Source organism: Salvelinus fontinalis, chromosome 38 (assembly GCF_029448725.1).
Source record: "Salvelinus fontinalis isolate EN_2023a chromosome 38, ASM2944872v1, whole genome shotgun sequence".
Classification (NCBI taxonomy): Eukaryota; Metazoa; Chordata; class Actinopteri; order Salmoniformes; family Salmonidae; genus Salvelinus; species Salvelinus fontinalis.
This window is the reverse complement of record NC_074702.1, coordinates 25,474,270-25,491,699: the sequence shown is the minus strand read 5'-3', so window position 1 is coordinate 25,491,699 and position 17,430 is coordinate 25,474,270. Positions and strand designations below refer to the sequence as shown.

Here is a 17,430-nt window from a genome sequence, read left to right as displayed (position 1 = left end):
ACAAAGCCATTTTTCCAGCCAAAGAGAGGAGTCACAAAAAGCAGAAATATAGATAAAATTAATCACTAACCTTTGATGATCTTCATCAGATGACACTCATAGGACTTCATGTTACACAATACATGTATGTTTTGTTCGATAAAGTTCATATTTATGTCCAAAAATCTCAGTTTACATTGGCGCCTTACGTTCAGAAGTTCCAAAACATCCTTTGATTTTGCAGAGAGCCACATCAATTTACAGGAATACTCATAATAAACATTGATAAAAGATACAACTGTTATGCATGGAATTTTAGATGCACTTCTCCTTCCTGCCACTAGGGGGGTGCCATTTCGACATAGCACAAATGTGTACCCAATGTAAACGGCCTCGTACTCAATTCTTGCTCGTACAATATGCATATTATTCTTACTATTGGATAGAAAACACTCTAGTTTCTAAAACCGTTGGAATTATGTCTGTGGGTGAAACAGAACTCTCTCTGCAGCAAAATCCATGACAGGAACTGCGAAGGTCTGAAAACTAGGCTCTGCTCTCGGATCAGTTTTAAGATCTGTGTGTATCCTATGGGTCGACATGAACTGCACCCGCCTTCCCCTGGATGTCAGTAACCAATGAGAAGTGGAATGGATTTTCTGCGTAGCTCCCAGAGGTTATAAAAGGCCAAGGAGCGAGAGGACCTATCTTTCAACGCTCGCCATTACGCAAAGCAAGACCTCAGAATGGCATTTTGGAACGCTCAGTTATTGACCTTAGAAATATCCGTCTGTAATTTAATTCGTTTTAGGTGTTAGAAACATGATAACGAAGTTATTTTAAACCGAGTATTATATTGCTATTTTCGGAATTTCCTTAGTATTGAGTATAACGTTTTGGACATGCTGTTTGGTATAGCTACTTGTTAGCTGCTACTTCCGAATTTGAACACAACTTTTTACAACCAAGCAACAATTCTTTTGGACAAAGGACCACTTCGCCAAGATTCTGATGGAAGCTCGTCCAAAAGTAAGAGCTATTTATGATGTTATTCCGTATTTATGTGGAAAAATGTGAACGTATTTGTCGGCCATTATTGCGGCACTAGTCTGGCTGTAACGCACACTGTATGTCTAATAACGTTAATTTTAAAAATCGAACTCAGCGATTGCATTAAGAACTAATTTGTCTTTCAATTGCTGTCCAACCTGTATTTTTTTTGTCAAGTTTATGAATAGCTTTCGATAAGAGTAGGTGCCTTTCCAAGATGGCGCCGGCCAGAATGCATGCCCTGTTGCTACTGATCACATTGTATAACCACGGTGTGTGCTGCTAAATATGCACATTTTCGAACAAAACCTATATGGATTGTGTAATATGATGTTACAGGACTGTCATCTGAAGAATTCTGAGAAGGTTAGTGAAAAAATGAATAGCGTTTGGTGGTTTATATTGTTATTGCTATTTTTGCCTTGAATCAATGCTGCTGTGTGACTGATTATTGTAGTAAGCTAAGATAACGCTATATTGTGTTTTCGCTGTAAAACACTTAGAAGATCTGACATATTGGCTATATTCACATGATCTGTGTCTTTGTGATAGCTACCTATGCAGGAAAAAGATGGTGGACAAAAAAAGTTGTGTCTTTTGCTATCGTGGTTAGCTAATAGATTTACATATTGTCTTCCCTGTAAAACATTTAAAAAAATCAGAGATGATGGCTTGAATCACAAGATCTGTATCTTTCATTTGGTGTCTTGGACTTGTGATTTCATGAACATTTTATTTTATGATATCCCTGTAACTTTAGGCTAGGCTATGCTAGTCAGCTTTTGTGATGGGGGTGCTCCCGGATCCGGGTTTGTGAGGCGTTAGAGGTTAACCTCTACAGAGTACCTAACCCGGATCCGGGAGCACCCCCCCCCCCCCCCCCCCCACACACACTGATTAGCATCGCTAGCATAGCGTCACAATTAAATAGTAGCATCTAAATATCATTAAATCACAAGTCCAAGACACCCAATGAAAGACACAGATCTTGTGAATAAAACCACCATTTCAGATTTTTCAAATGTTTTACAGGGAAGACACAATATGTAAATCTATTAGCTAAACACGTTAGCAAAAGACACCATTTTCTTACTCCAACAGTTTCTTACTCCATCAGGTGCTATCACCAATTCGGCTAAACTAAGATATTGATAGCCACTAACCAACAAACAAATTCATAAGATGACAGTCTGATAACATATTTATGGTATAGCATAGTTTTTTTTTTTTAAATGTGCATTTTTCAGGTATAAATCACAGTTCTACATTGCAGCTGCAATCTGATATAGTGCTGATGCAGCTAGAACAATTACAGAGACCAACGTTATATAACTAATTACTTGTCTTAAAACATTTCAGAAAAAATACACAGCGTACAGACATTGAAAGCCCAACATCTGGTGAATCCAAACAATATTTCAGATTTTTTAAATGTTTTATAGCGAAAACAAAATGTAGCGCTAAATTAGCATAACCAGGCCAGCCAGAACCAGCTGGACGCGCCCGACCAGTTCACATGCACGACAGATATATGAAATAACATCGTAAATTGGTTCTTACTATTGCTGATCTTTCATCAGAATGTTGATCAAGGTGTCCTTAGTCCTGATGAGTCGTTCAATCCATTCACAATGGCAACTTCCCCTCTTCATTTAGCCTGGGTACTGGTCGACTGGCACGGTCCCTGTCCAAAGTTAAAAAACTCAAAGAACGGAACACGGCAAAACTCCCGAAAAAATTCTAATAATCTGATTAAACTATATTGAAAAAACATACATTACGGTGATATGGTCACATGTATCAAACAAACTTCGAGACGGAGATAGTTTTCATCCGTAACGTCAGTATAACAAAAGACAATGGCAGCTCTAAGACGCGCTTCTGAGAAAACCGGAAGTTGTCGGTCACGCTAAAGAAATAGGTCTTATTTCACGTCAGTACAAGATAAACAAAAAATTTCTCCTCTGACAACTTCCTGACACCCGGAGGAAGAAGAATGAAGTGTGTTTCGGGTCATAGGTGGCATGACCATATATAGGCAGAGCGTTGAAGCGAGCATACACATCTTGCAATCTTCTTCTGGCTCAGGGAAAGTGCTGTGAAATGACCTGTGTTTCACTCAGAGACGAAATTGGAACGGTTTTAGAAACCATAGCTTGTTTTCTATCCAATGGTATATGGTTATATGCATATAGTAACAGCAATAATTGAATAAGAGGCAGTTTAATCTGTAGAGGCAATTATGCTAATGCGAAACAGCACCCCCTGTATTCTCAAGAAGTTAATGCAACCGCTGTGTCAGATTTCAAAAAAGCTTTACGAAAAAAGCAAACCATGCAATAATCTGAGTTGGTGCTCAGAGCCCAATCAAGACGCAAATATATCCGCCATATTATGCAGTCAACAGAAGTAACATTATAAACATTCACTTACCTTTGATGATCTTCATCAGAATGCACTCCCAGGAATCCCAGTTCCACAATAAATGTTTGTTTTATTCGATAATGTCCGTCATTTGTCCAAATTCCTCCTTGTTGTTCTAGCGTTCAACTCACGACGCGCGGGCAGGTCCAGCGGAAAGTACTGACGAAAAGTTTAAAGTTTTATTACAGTCCGTAAAAACATGACAAACGAAGTATTGAATCAATCTTTAGGATGTTTTTAACATAATTCTTCAATAATGTTCCAACCGGAGTATTCCATTGTCTTCAGAAGTGCGATGGAACAGAGCTCGCTCTCACGTGAACGCGCATGGTCAGGGCATGTTCAGGTCATGATAGACCTGACTCCTTCCTCTCTCCTTCGGCCCCACTTCACAGTAGAAGCATCAGACAAGGTTCTAACGACTGTTGACATCTAGTGGAAGCCTTAGGAAGTGCAACATTACCAATATCCCACTGTATCTTCAATAGGAGCGGAGTTGAAAATCGATCAACCTCAGATTTCCCACTTCCTGGTTGGATTTCTTCTCATGTTTTTGTCTGCCATATGAGTGCTGTTATACTCACAGACATCATTCAAACAGTTTTAGAAACTTCAGAGTGTTTTCTATCCAAATCTACTAATAATATGCATATTCTAGCTTTTATGGCTTTGTAGCAGGCCGTTTACTCTGGGCATGATTTTCATCTGGACGTGAAAATACTGCCCCCTACCCCAAAGAAGTTACGCATCTCCAATCCAAAATGAAATCTAGAATTGGCTTCCTATTTCGCAACAAAGCATCCTCATGCTGCCAAACATACCCTCGTAAAACTGACCATCCTACCGATCCTCGACTTCGGCGATGTAATTTACAAAATAGCCTCTAACACTCTACTCAACAAATTGGATGCAGTCTATCACAGTGCCATCCGTTTTGTCACCAAAGCCCCATATACTACCCACCACTGCGACCTGTACGCTCTCGCTGGCTGGCCCTTGCTTTATACTCGTCGCCAAACCCACTGGCTCCAGGTCATCTAGAAGTCGTTACTAGGTAAAGCCTTGCCTTATCTCAGCTCACTGGTCACCATAGCAGCACCCACTCGTAGCACACGCTCCAGCAGGTATTTTTCACTGGTCAACCCCAAAGCCAATTCCTCCTTTGGCCGCCTTTCCTTACAGTTCTCTGCTGCCTATGACTGAAACGAAATGCAAAAATCACTGAAGCTGGAGACTCATATCTCCCTCACTAACTTTAAGCACCAGCTGTCAGAGCAGCTCACAGATCACATAGCCCATCTGTAAATAGCCTATCCAACTACCTCATCCCCATACTGTTATATATATTTTGTTTGCTCCTTTGCACCCCAGTATCTCTACTTGCACATTCATCTTCTGCACTTCTATCACTCCAGTGTTTAATGGCTATATTGTAATTACTACGCCACCATGGCCTATTTATTGCCTTACCTCCTTTATCTTACCTCATTTGCACACACGATACATAGACTTTTTCTACTGTATGTTTGTTTATTCCATGTGTAACTCTGTGTTGTTGTATGTGTCGAACTGCTTTGCTTTATCTTGGCCAGGTCGCAGTTGTAAATGAGAACTTGTTCTCAACTAGCCTACCTGGTTAAATAAAGGTGAAATTTAAAAAACAAGCTATCCATATTCAATTACTAAACAGCTCAACTGAAATCCTTGAGGACGGTTCCTGACTCCTGAGGATGTGATATGACCATTGTGATATAGGCTAGCCTAGGACGTGAGAAAACTTAGGCTCCTTCCCAGTCTGTGGTATCAACGCAGGAAGAGGCTTGAGCCAGAGACCAGCTCAGTTTGCACTGCCCTGAGCATCAATATGCACCAGAAAATGTGCTTTGTGACAAGAGCATTACCTTTACTTGACTGCCAAGACAAGGGAAAACTGTTCATATTTGGATAACCATTGGCTATAAGGCCAACCCTACATTCTAAAAAAGAAAAATAGCCTACAAAGATACAGTAGATAGCTCTTCCACTAAACAAGTCCAGGCAATTAAAACATTAGCATACAGTGTGAAAAAAAGTGTCAGCATATTAATGAGGGCTAGCGCCCTTGTCATAGCAACCCATGGCAACACACTGGCCATTCATTGTCAGTGCAGCTGGTACATGTCTCTTTAGCTGCTCCCTCAGGTCTGAGTCCACTGGGACAGGCTCACTACTGAAGAGAAAAAAAGAAAATTATCTCTACAGCCTCTCCTTTACTGTCTGCTGCTGCTTGGGTTGTAACTAGTTTGAGTAGTTTCCATAGCGCAAAGTTCATTTGTGGCTCGGGCACACACGCACCTCTGGGACAGCCCTCATTGCAACCATGATGACAAGCTGCACGACTCAGTAACTAAGCAATGACAACCATAGGGACCAACCAGAAAAACTGAGGATAACCACGTAAACATTACAAAAAGGGCACTAAGAGTCACAGTCATGAACGTTGAATGTGTTGCCTAGCCACCGCTACTATCATTCCAGAGTACTGGACAGAAAACATAAAGATGGCAGCCTGGGAAGAGTTCAACATCATTGTTAGATTGTGTTGGGGGAAAATGTAATGTCTTGCCCTGATTGGACCGAAAAGGAGCAGGGTCATGGATCTGACAAATAGGAAGGCTAACACTAATGAAACAGCCACAAGTATCAACAGGGATTGGCATAACAAGTTGCCTTGTCACCTAGGGCAAGTGAACTGAGCAGTCATGCAAGTTGAGCATGCTCTGTGGTTGTTCCATTGAAAACAACAAAAATGTGTAGTTCATTCACTACGTTCATATAAAATCACATTCATATAAAATACAGAATATTGCATTTCTGCATGTAAGTGATCATATCTGACAGGCAACCAAAAGCCTACTCCTTACTTGGCTAATGGGCAAGTGCACTTCAGACCCTAAAAGGGATACTTCAGGATTTTGGCAACCAAGCCCTTTATCTACTTCCCCAGAGTCCAATGAACTTGTGGATACCATTTCTATGTCTCTGTGTGCAGTTGGAAAGAAATTGATAACTAGCGTTAGCACAATTGCTAACTAGCATTGGTGCAAAGACTGGAAGTCTATGGTAACTGCTAGCCTACCAGTAGATACCATAGACTTTGTCATTGCGCTAAAGCTAGTTAGCATTAGCGCACAACACTACCTCCAACTTCCTTCATACTGGATGCAGAGACATAAAAATGATATCCATGAGTTCATCTGACTCTGTCCCTTTAAAATGTCCAATACCTGTTGAAGGGTAGCAAATGAATGGTCACACAGCACTGGTTGGCTGATTGTGTAAACAGTAGTTCGCTAACTGTTGTAAGAATGTTGTTAAAATCCTGTTTTTGCATGTTCAGCATCAAACTGTAGGTATCAAAGGCCAAATAGGTGAAGCATGTCATTGCAGTCTCTTCCACAAATGGAGAAACTCCTCCAAGTAACACATTGCATGTACACTACGGTTCAAACGTTTGGGGTCACTTAGAAATGTCCTTGTTTTTGAAAGAAAAGCCCATCTTTTGTCCATTAAAATAACATCAAATTGATAAGAAATACAGTGTAGACATTGTTGTAAATGACTATTGTAGCTGGACACTGCTGATTTTAAAGGAATATCTACATAGGTGTACAGAGGCCCATTATCAGCAACCATCCCTCCTGTGTTCCAATGGCACGTTGTGCTAGCTAATCCAAGTTTATAATTTTAAAAGGCTAATTGCTCATTAGAAAACCCTTTTGCAATTATGTTAGCACCGCTGAAAACTGTTGTGCTAATTAAAGAAGCAAATAAACTGGCCTTCTTTAGACTAGTTGAGTATCTGGAGCATCAGCATTTGTGGGTTCGATTAGTCTATTCTTGTTCTGAGAAATGAAGGCTATTCCATGCGAGAAATTGCCAAGACACTGAAGATATCGTACAACGATGTGTACTACTCCCTTCACAGAACAGCGCAAACTGGCTCTAACCAGAATAGAAAGAGGAGTGGGAGGCCCCTGTGCACAACTGAGCAAGAGGACAAGTACATTAGAGTATCTAGTTTGAGAAACAGACGCCTTACAAGCCCTCTACCTCTTGACGCTAGGGGTCAGAGTTTTTTTTTTTTTTTTTTTTTTTTTTAAATAACGTTCAAGGTAAACGGACTATTACTCAGGTCCAGATCGTAGACTATGCATATAATTTACAGATTAGGATAGAAAACACTCCAAAGTTTCCAAAACTGTCAAAATATTGTCTGTGAGTATAACAAAACTGATTCTGCAGGCGAAAACCTGAGCCAATCTTACCCGGAAGTGATTTAAAAAAAAAAAAAGTTTTAATCTGTGTTTCCTGGCCCGTCTTTCTTCCATTTAAAGGGATATAAACCAAATTCGTTTTTCAATGGCTTCCTCAGGCTGTGACCAGGCTTTAGACATAGTTTCAGGCTTTTATTTTGAAAAATGAGTGAGATTTTTCAAAACTAGTCAGGTGTCCTCTGATTAGTTCCTGCACGCAAGAGGGGTAGCTCTCCATTTTCTTTCTCTCTTTTATTGAATAGGTTACGGTCCGGTTTAAATATTATCGATTATGTTTGTTAAAAACAACCTGAGGATTGATTATAAAAAACATTGGACATGTTTCTACGAACATGTCCAATGTACTTTTTGGAATTTGTCAAACGGAACGAGACTTTGGTTTTCTGAACATAACACGCAACCCAAATTTTTGTTATAAAAGTAGTATTTATCGAACAAAAATAACATTTGTTGTGTAACTGGGACTCTCGTGAGTGCAAACATCCGAAGATTATCAAAGGTAAGCGATTATTTTTATTGCTTTTCTGACCATGCTAATTTGGGGATAGCTGTTGTAGCATTGATTGATACTCACAAAAGCTTGGATTGCTTTCGCTGCAAAGCATATTTTCAAAATCTGACACGATAGGTGGATTAACAACAAGCTAAGCTGTGTTTTGATATATTTCACTTGTTATTGCATGATTATAAATATTGTTAGTAATATTTTGCACCCTGCAATTCAGCGGTTGTTTAGGAAAATGATCCCCCTAAAGGGATCCGCAGCGCAGAGAAGTTAAATAGTACCCGCAAAACACCAGTCTCAACATCAACAGTGAAGAGGCGACTCCGTGATGCTGGCCTTCTAGGCAGAGTTCCTCTGTCCAGTGTCTGTGATCTTTTGCCCATCTTAATCTTTTATTTTTATTGGCCAGTGAGATATGGCTTTTTCTTTGCAACTCTGGATTAGCTAACACAACGTGCCATTGGAACACAGGAGGGATGGTTGCTGATAATGGGCCTCTGTACACCTATGTAGATATTCCATAAAATAAAAAAAAATCTGCCGTTTCCAGCTACAATAGTCATTTACAACATTAACAATGTATTTCTTATCAATTTGATGTTATTTTAAATGGACAAAAAAATGTGCTTTTCTTTCAAAAACAAGGACATTTCTAAGTGATCCCAAACTTTTGAACGGTAATGTATGTCTGTACAGACCAGAGCTCAGTACGTTTTTACATTCTGGAATGTTCAATTGATCGCAAACGGTGCTATACTGAACGACCAGTTGAAAAACAGGGAGGGGTTGGGTTGTGGGTTCGGGAACGCTTTCAGCATGGCCACTGCCCTTTAAATACATCACTCATTGCTTCAAGCCACACCCACCAAATGGGGGCAATCGCACATCAATGTCTGTTCAAGAACGTTTTGGGGAAACGTGTCATTCAGTACAAACAGTTACAATTGCAAACGTAACAAACGTAACGTTTGCAACAGTTGCAAACGTTCAAGCGAACTGATCGCATCAGAACAGGATTCCACAAATTCAGTCTTGGGGTCACCCCTGGGTGCACGTTTTGGGTTTTTCCCTAGCACTACACAGCAGATTCAAATAAATCAATGAGTGATTAGTTGGTTATTTGAATCAGCTGTGTAGTGCTTGGGCAAAAACGAACACCCGCCCAGGACCAAGTTTGGAAACCCTGTGATAGGATCTTGCTGTTCAGCAGACATCTCCATTGATAAAGTCAGACTCTTATCCCATGAACAGCGTGTCTAGTCTAACGTTAGAGCCAGTATCCACTCAGTCAACCTGACAACTCTTGTGACAGGGTCTTTGTGGCCATTTCTCACTCTGGAAACTATTTACTACAGAGGAAGGAAGGTTTGCCCAGCTCAAATGACGCTGCCCAAAGCAAACGGATTACAGAACAGGTGTTATTTTTTATTTAACTAGGCAAGTCAGTTAAGAACAAATTCTTATTTACAAAGACAGCCTACCGGGGAACAGTGGGTTAACTGCCTTGTTCAGGGGCAGAATGACAGATTTTTACCTTGTCAGCTCGGGATTTGATCCAGCAACCTTTCAGTTACTGGCCCAACGGTCTAACCACTAGGCTACCTGCTGCCCCTTTTGTACACCTTCGAAAGATGGCAAACAGCCATGGCTGGGCAAATACAGAAAACAAAAGGCAGACCACTTTCTGAACTTGGTTGCACAAACCACTGTTTTAAAATTACATTCACTCCCTCCTAATCCTGTTTACAGAGGCTGCTAGGTGGATTTAAAATGATCCTGGTTCAGTAAGTGCACACAGGATGCGCCTAAACCTTGAGTATACAAGTCTTTCATCATAGCTGGTTGATTTTGTAAATACAGGCACTTTTGGATGTTAAATGTTTTTGAAAATGAACCTCTTGAAACTGCTTCTTTTCTCTCTGAATATGTTCTTCACTCTGTCTGGAAACAAGATCTAATAGAGTCTGAGACCATACCATTTAAATAAACAAAATGTTTTTATTGGTTTCCCCATATACCCGAGGGGAAATGTCATTGCCACCACTTCAAAAAATTTGCTATTTTAGTTGAAAAGGAAATTACATAAATTGTGCCTAAGGTATTTTATAGAACTTTTTTTTCATACAAGTTTTGATTACATGTATTTATCATTGTCATGTCTAAATGTCCATATAGGCCTTGAAGATACTCAGAAACATGTATTTACCGCATTAAAATCGTAATATTTTACATTATTTTAGAATTATCTTAAGAACAAGCATATAAGGTTCACATACAGGAAAAATAATCAATATCAACTGTAATTAATACCCATTTAACTCAAATATATACCGTGATAGTAATGACTTAGCATTGTGGTAATGACTCTGTGGTGGAAATGGCATTTCATATAAAACAGATGAGAAATACCATTAAACAATTTACTGTCACAGTAGTACATGTTTAATTTGTTGAAGATACAGAACAGACCATTTGTTCCGATTCATCCCAAAGGTGTTTGATGGGGTTGAGGTCAGGGCTTTGTGCATGCCAGTCAAGTTCTTCCACACCGATCTCAACAAACCATTTATGTATGGACCCCCCGGGTTTGTGCGCAGGGGCATTGGCCCTTTACTGTTTCAGCATAATTTCTCCAGACTGTTGTCACAAAGTTGAAAGCGCAAAATCGTCTAGAATGTCATTGTATGCTGGAGGGTTAAGATTTCCCATCATCGGAAACTAATGTCAGATAGTTAAGCATGGTTCACTCTAGAGAACGCGTTTCCACTGCTCCAGAGTCCAATGGCAGAGAGCTTTACACCACTCCAGCCGATGCTTGGCATTGTGCATGGTGATCTTATGCTTGGGCGGGGCTGCTCAGAAATGGAAACCCATTTCACGAAGTTCCCGACGAAGAGTTATTTTGCTGACGTTGCTTCCAGAGGCAGTGCGGAATTCGGTAGCGAATGTTGCAACCGAGGACAGACAATTTTTACGAGGGTCAGCAACTGGCAGTCCTGTTCTGTGAGCTTGTGTGGCCTACCACTTGTGGTTGAGCCGTTGTTGCTCCTAGACGTTTCCACTTCACAATAACAGCACTTACAGTTGACCAGCGCTGCTATAGCAAGGCTTAAATTTTATGAACTGACTTGTTGGAAATGGTGGCATCCTATGACTGTGCCACATTGAAAGTCGCTGCGCTCTTCAGTAAGGGCCATTCTACTGTCAATGTTTGTCTGTGGAGAATGCATGGCTGTGTGCTCAATTTTATTCACCTTTCAGCAACGGGTGTGGCTGAAATAGCAGAATCCACTATTTTGAAGGAGTGTCCACATACTTTTGTGTATATATAGTGTATGTCTTTGTCCTCTCCTTGGTTGATTTAGGGGGCATCTCATATAAAATAATTAAAGTCAGTAATAACCATAGTAAGTCACATAAATAGACATCACAATCACTCCGTCATCCTAACATAATACAAAATGTAATAGCAAATAAGTGTTCGATTTCAAATAATCATGATCATATGTAATTTGTCTTTTCAGGTCTTAAGGTTAGTAAAAATGTATGAACTAATACATTTCGTCATTATCACATTCTTTCCTTACCATCAGTTCATTATGTGGTGGTAATCACGTGTGGTGGGAATGACATGCCAACTCCAGTTGAACAGCTAGCATACAATGTATCCTAAATAAATAATTAAAACAATTTAAAAAATGTAACAAGTTGTTTTAATTATAGCCTACTTGGTAATGACATTCAATATAAATATTATATTTAACTTAATTTTCTATAATTTCCCAGCATCAAAATGTGAATTTCCCTCCATGTGCTCAGCTGTCACTAATCATATACATGGTAACAAAGTACACACACTTGAAAAAAACGTTATTATAATATACATTTGCTTGTCATGGTGGTAATGACAAAATACTTCAAGACCGTATTGTCTGTATTTTTTTTTAAAGTAACAAATGGCTTATGCACATCTAATATGCAGGTATCCTAGTAGTTAAGAGCGTTGGGCCAGTAACCGAAAGGTACCGAAAGGTTGCCAGATCGAATCCCCGAGCTGACAACGTAAAAAAAAAAAAAAAATCGTTCTGTCCCTGGCTGTTAACCCAAAAGTTTACGGTTATTGTAGTCTTAAAGGTTGTGAGAAAACATCTAAATTCACATTCTCTTTCAAATCTAACGTATTCGCTAAATCCGTCATTGTAAATAAGAATTTGTTCTTAATTGACTTGTCTGGTTAAATAAAGATTAAATAAAACAAAGTCACCCAGCTATTCCTACGGAATAAGATTTTTTTGCTTGGTCACAGACATGAACAGATGCAACAATATCATTAGCCTTCCTAGAGAGACAGACACACACACACACACACACACACACACACACACACACACACACACACACACACACACACACACACACAGTATGTTGTTCAGTAAACTAATTCGTTTTGTGTTTTTACATTATTAGACCATTCAAGTCTTACTTTAGATTTTGTACGAGAGTCATGATGATGTAACCAAAGATTCCACCATTTCTGGCGTAGCTAATTTACCTGGGCTCGAGCCTTGCTTCAACAACTCTTGTTAAAGCGGCCACAATAAATAAATAAATATTTAACATTTTAGATAGCCAACGTTAGGTACGGCCTAACTAGCAAATGTGACGGAGAAACAAGCTATACAAGCCGGAAAACTAGCGTCACTGACTCCATTTCCTTCTGCTTTGCTAGCTTGCTAACGACTAGCTAACTTATTTCATACACGGTCATGATTTGTTGCTGGCTATCAAGTTAGCATTATTAGCTAGTTAGCTAGATAAAAATAAATAAACTGTGGGCCAGCTTACCAACTAAACACACGAGACGGTGTTTACCATTCCACTCCTCTTGTTCGTGGATAGCTCAATGGTTCCTTTTCTAATTTATTCCAGGCAACAGAATTGCTAAACATCACTTTCACAATTCGAGTTGCTCCGGTGCTACGTTTCGAAGTTGAAATGCAGCTTCTTCAGCCACACTTCACATGTAGAACCAGTACAGGAAGTGATGTACACAGCTGTTTGGTGTTGCTTGTAGTAATGAATGGTAACGTCGGCAGAGACTTTAAGAGTTAGTTTAGCGCACCTCCTCGAACCTTTTCGTGCTGTATGCATGTCCTGATTTTCACCACTACTTGCTGTTTTGGTTTCACAATAATTAAATGAATTCACCGACAATACAATTGAATGGGGTGACGTTGGGTAGTACACAGTGACATAACGACCCTTTTGTGTTATGGCTTACTGAATATAGAACGAGGAAAACACGATATGCTTGACTCGATGAGACATGGTAAAGATAAATTACAGAAATTGTGTAATACAAATTACATTTGTTTATTTATACCTACTAGTGTATCTTTCGCACACGTGCTTTTATTTAGAAATTGTACTTTCTAATAAAATATAGAATTTATACCAAATGGCAGAAAATAAAGTATTGTAACGACCCTCAGGTCATTACAGTATTCTATTGTAATAGATGTGTTCTAGATTCTAGAATGGTGCATCACTCATCTCTTAGTTGAAAATCAAGTGTAAACCAATTGTGGTCAAAGCCAAAGTACTGACTTTTTGCCATATTTCAACACAAAACATCTTATTTAAAAGGTAAGGAATCCACTCAATACTTCAGTATTCAACGTTATGGGACTGGGTAGTTGTTAAATGTAGGTTAAATTACTGGTCCACTGGCAGGAGTTAAACAAAGGCAATGAAGTGGTTACAAAAATGGCCGTTAGTGATCACACACACATTTGAATTTGGTTGTCCAAACCTTTCTTCAGAATGTCCAAGCTTCCACCTCACCTTCCTCAGTTCCACCCCTGGAAGCCCCAGTCCACCTTGGATGCTGTAGTGTCAGCAATATGGTGCAGTCTCTGCCCTGGTCAAAGGATGCTTCCCAGTGGCGGATTTAGGTATGGGCGACATGGGCAGCTGCCCAGGGCGGCATCTTGCCAGGGGCGCCCGCACAACATTTTTTGGAATGGTGACATTTGCACGTCACGTCAATGATTTCATGTCACTGTGGGTCAATTAACCTTGTCGGAGTGGGCGCCCTGATTCTAGTTTATGAGCTAGGCAGGCTACTGCCTGGGAAGGTCTCCCACACAGAAGTACGAGATGGGGAGGGGGGCGGGGGTAGGTTGACCTCAGGTCTACCAACTGGAAGCCCGAGGTAGGGGGAGCGGGGGAATCTATCAAATAGCACACCTCTGAACTTTGTACAGTACTAATGCAATTAGTAAAATCAGTCACACTACGAAATGCTACCAAATAAACCACAATTCATTCATAATACTGTGAATATATTGTTTCACAGACATATTGTTGCATTTTTTTCTGGTTCTTGCAAAATCGTTAAGAATAATATAAATCCAGTCTGCACACCACCAAGGTGAATTGGTTTAGTCTTGACTCTTGGTTGACAGTGTTGGGGGATGGGTAATGTATTGATGCTCAAGTGCCAAATCTACACAAATGGATAAGAAAAGGTCTAAGCCATCAAGTGCCCAGTTTAGGAAAAAGAGGAAAGAAGAGGAGAAATGCGCAGAAGATAAAGGTAAGCAGCTATGTCATCTCTTTATGATTATAATATTATGCATGTAATGAAATAGGCTAGTTTAACACTCATGTTTGTTAGCCTATGTTGCAATGTTGCGTGCTATGCTATTACACATAGGGCGACAATATTCCATTTTCTGTCCAACTAGCTTACATAACATTGGATATAATTTCACAGTTTCATCATGATAATGTGTGTAGCCTGCAGCAAAACGATTACAACCTAACTAGCACATTATTGATTTGGTTAACGTTCATTGAGGTGACATCATAAAGGTTTTCTGTGATTGTATTGACTAGGTCCTGAGCTCAGTAAGGGGAATTTCCAATGCTGTAAGCTAACTTAAAAGATGTCTATATTATGCTGATATGTTGTATCTTTTGTGATATATTGAGTCTTTTGGGGTGTCTTATTTAATTTGGTTCCTATTCTGAAAGTTTGATTTATTGTGCATAATGACATATATTTAATTGTGCAACAAATGTTGGATGTCACTCATATACTGTATTTCAATACAAATTCAGGGGCACTTCTGAAATATTTTGGAGCACCCTCTGGCACTAGCCAGGATGAGGAGCCATCTACCTCCTCTGCCACACAGGCCTATTCAGAAATGATCTCAGATCCTCAAGATGAGGATCCATCTACCTCCTCTGCCACACAGGCTTCTTCAGAAATTATCTCAGAGCCTCAGGATGAGGAGCCATCCACCTCCTCAGCCACACAGGCCTCTTCACAAATGTTGTCTGAGCCTGAGGATGAAGACCCATTTGCTTCCACTTCTCCCCACCAGGATTCTTCAGGTATGTTTGTGAACACGCGCATGTGTGTGGGTACACGCACATGTGTTTATGTGTGCATCCCTGCATAACATAAACAAAACACATAATTTCCCTTTTGCAAAGTTTTAAGTTTCCATATTGTAGGTAACAATGATTTTATTATTGCTGGGTATGTATGTGGGATGTTCCACCACTATAAATGCTGTGAATAACATGTGTAAACTAATACCCATGTGCTCTCCATTAGAAATGCCTGTAGCAGCATCCCCACCAAACCCTGCGGCTGAGGATGAACCACTGTCTACAGACCCTGCTGACTGGCCTTCAGTTCTGACTGACAGAATTCAGACACAACTAGTTTGCAGAGGACCAAGTGAGGTACCACCTAACTTTGTTCCCCCAAGGAATGAGAGTGATAGAAGAAGTTGCCACCACCAGTATTTCAGGAAGACCTTGGTGAGTGGTGAAAAAAATCCCTAGAAGTTGGTTGGTGTATTCTGAAAGAAACAACAAACAGACCCCTGCAAACTCTTTTCTAAGAAGAAAATGACTTTAGCAAACTCAGGACTGACAGACTGGAAACATACAAGTTATTTGCTGACTTCACACGACAGCAGTCCAGAACACCAAAACTGCATGAAAACACAGAAAGAACTGGCAAGGGTAAAAAAATTCTAAGCATGAGATGGCACTTATGGAGGCTGAGGATAAGATGGAGAGAGGTGTTGACACGTCTGACTGCTATTGTGTAGTCTCTGGCAATTAGAAATCTGTCACTAAGGGGACACACAGAAACACTGCCCTCTCCATCAAATGGAAATTTCCTCAAAGAGGTTGAACTGATGGCACAATTTGATCCAGTCATGAAAGAGCACCTTTTTTAAATGACCCCTTTTTCTCCCCAATTTCATGGTATCCAATTGGTAGTTACAGTCCTGTCCCATCGCTGCAACTCCCGTACGGACTCAGGAGAGGCAAAGGTCGAGAGCTGTGCGTCCTCCGAAACACAACCCAGCCAAGCCGCACTGCTTCTTGACAACGCCTGCTTAACCCGGAAGCACCAATGTGTCGGAGGAAACACCGTACACATCAGCGTGCATTGCGACCGGTCCGCCACAGGAGTCGCTAGTGCGCGATGGGACAGGAACATCCCTGCCGGCCAAACCCTCCCCTAACCCGGACGACACTGGGCCAATTGTGCGCCGCCCCATGGGTCTCCCGGTCGCAGCCGGCTGCGACAGAGCCTGGACTCGAACCAGGTTCTCTAGTGGCACAGCTAGCACTGCCTTAGACCACTGAGCCACTTGGGAGGCCGTGGGAGTGTAAAGTTAAGAGTGTCGAGGCAGCAGCGGTGAGAGTCACTGATTGAGTTGAGGGATTGACAAAAGACCCTGTGATAAAGATTGAGGCCCAGTCCTTGCCAGAGGTGGGATCATACCGCTTCAGCATCTGTACAGTGGGGTGACATCTGGAGCCAGATCCAGCATGTGAGAAAGCTGATGTAGTCTCCCAGTAAGCATGGTGCAGTCAGTCTTCTCAGAAAGACTAAGGTCTCAGCAACTACAGGGCAACAGGCTTTATGACTGCACAAACATCAGCCAAGGATATTTGCGAGGCTATGAATGTAGAAGCCGTTCTACAACAAAAAAGTATGATCCACACAAAGTGGCACTTTTCATACAAATAATTTGATGAGCCTTTGAGTGATGATCTGAAGAAGCTGGAGGTGACATTTTTCAATGTCGTTGTTGATGCTGCAACCTCAGCCCTCCA

The 17,430-nt window shown here is 40.6% G+C and overlaps 1 protein-coding gene across 2 annotated transcripts in view; it reads right to left on the bottom strand.

Annotated features, from left to right (window-relative positions):
* The window catches only part of LOC129837191 (beta-1,4-galactosyltransferase 3-like), a 34,602-nt gene extending 21,183 nt beyond the window's left edge, over positions 1–13,419 (bottom strand). Inside the window, exons 1-2 of one of the 2 annotated variants that reach the window (XM_055903132.1) lie at positions 13,120–13,419; positions 2,590–2,713 (exon numbers count right to left, since the gene is read on the bottom strand). The gene's annotated coding sequence lies outside the window, so the exon portion shown is untranslated. The remainder of the gene's footprint in view (positions 1–2,589; positions 2,714–13,119) is intronic. The other variant, XM_055903131.1, reaches the window with a different exon arrangement.
* Between the last annotated feature and the right edge of the window lie 4,011 nt (positions 13,420–17,430).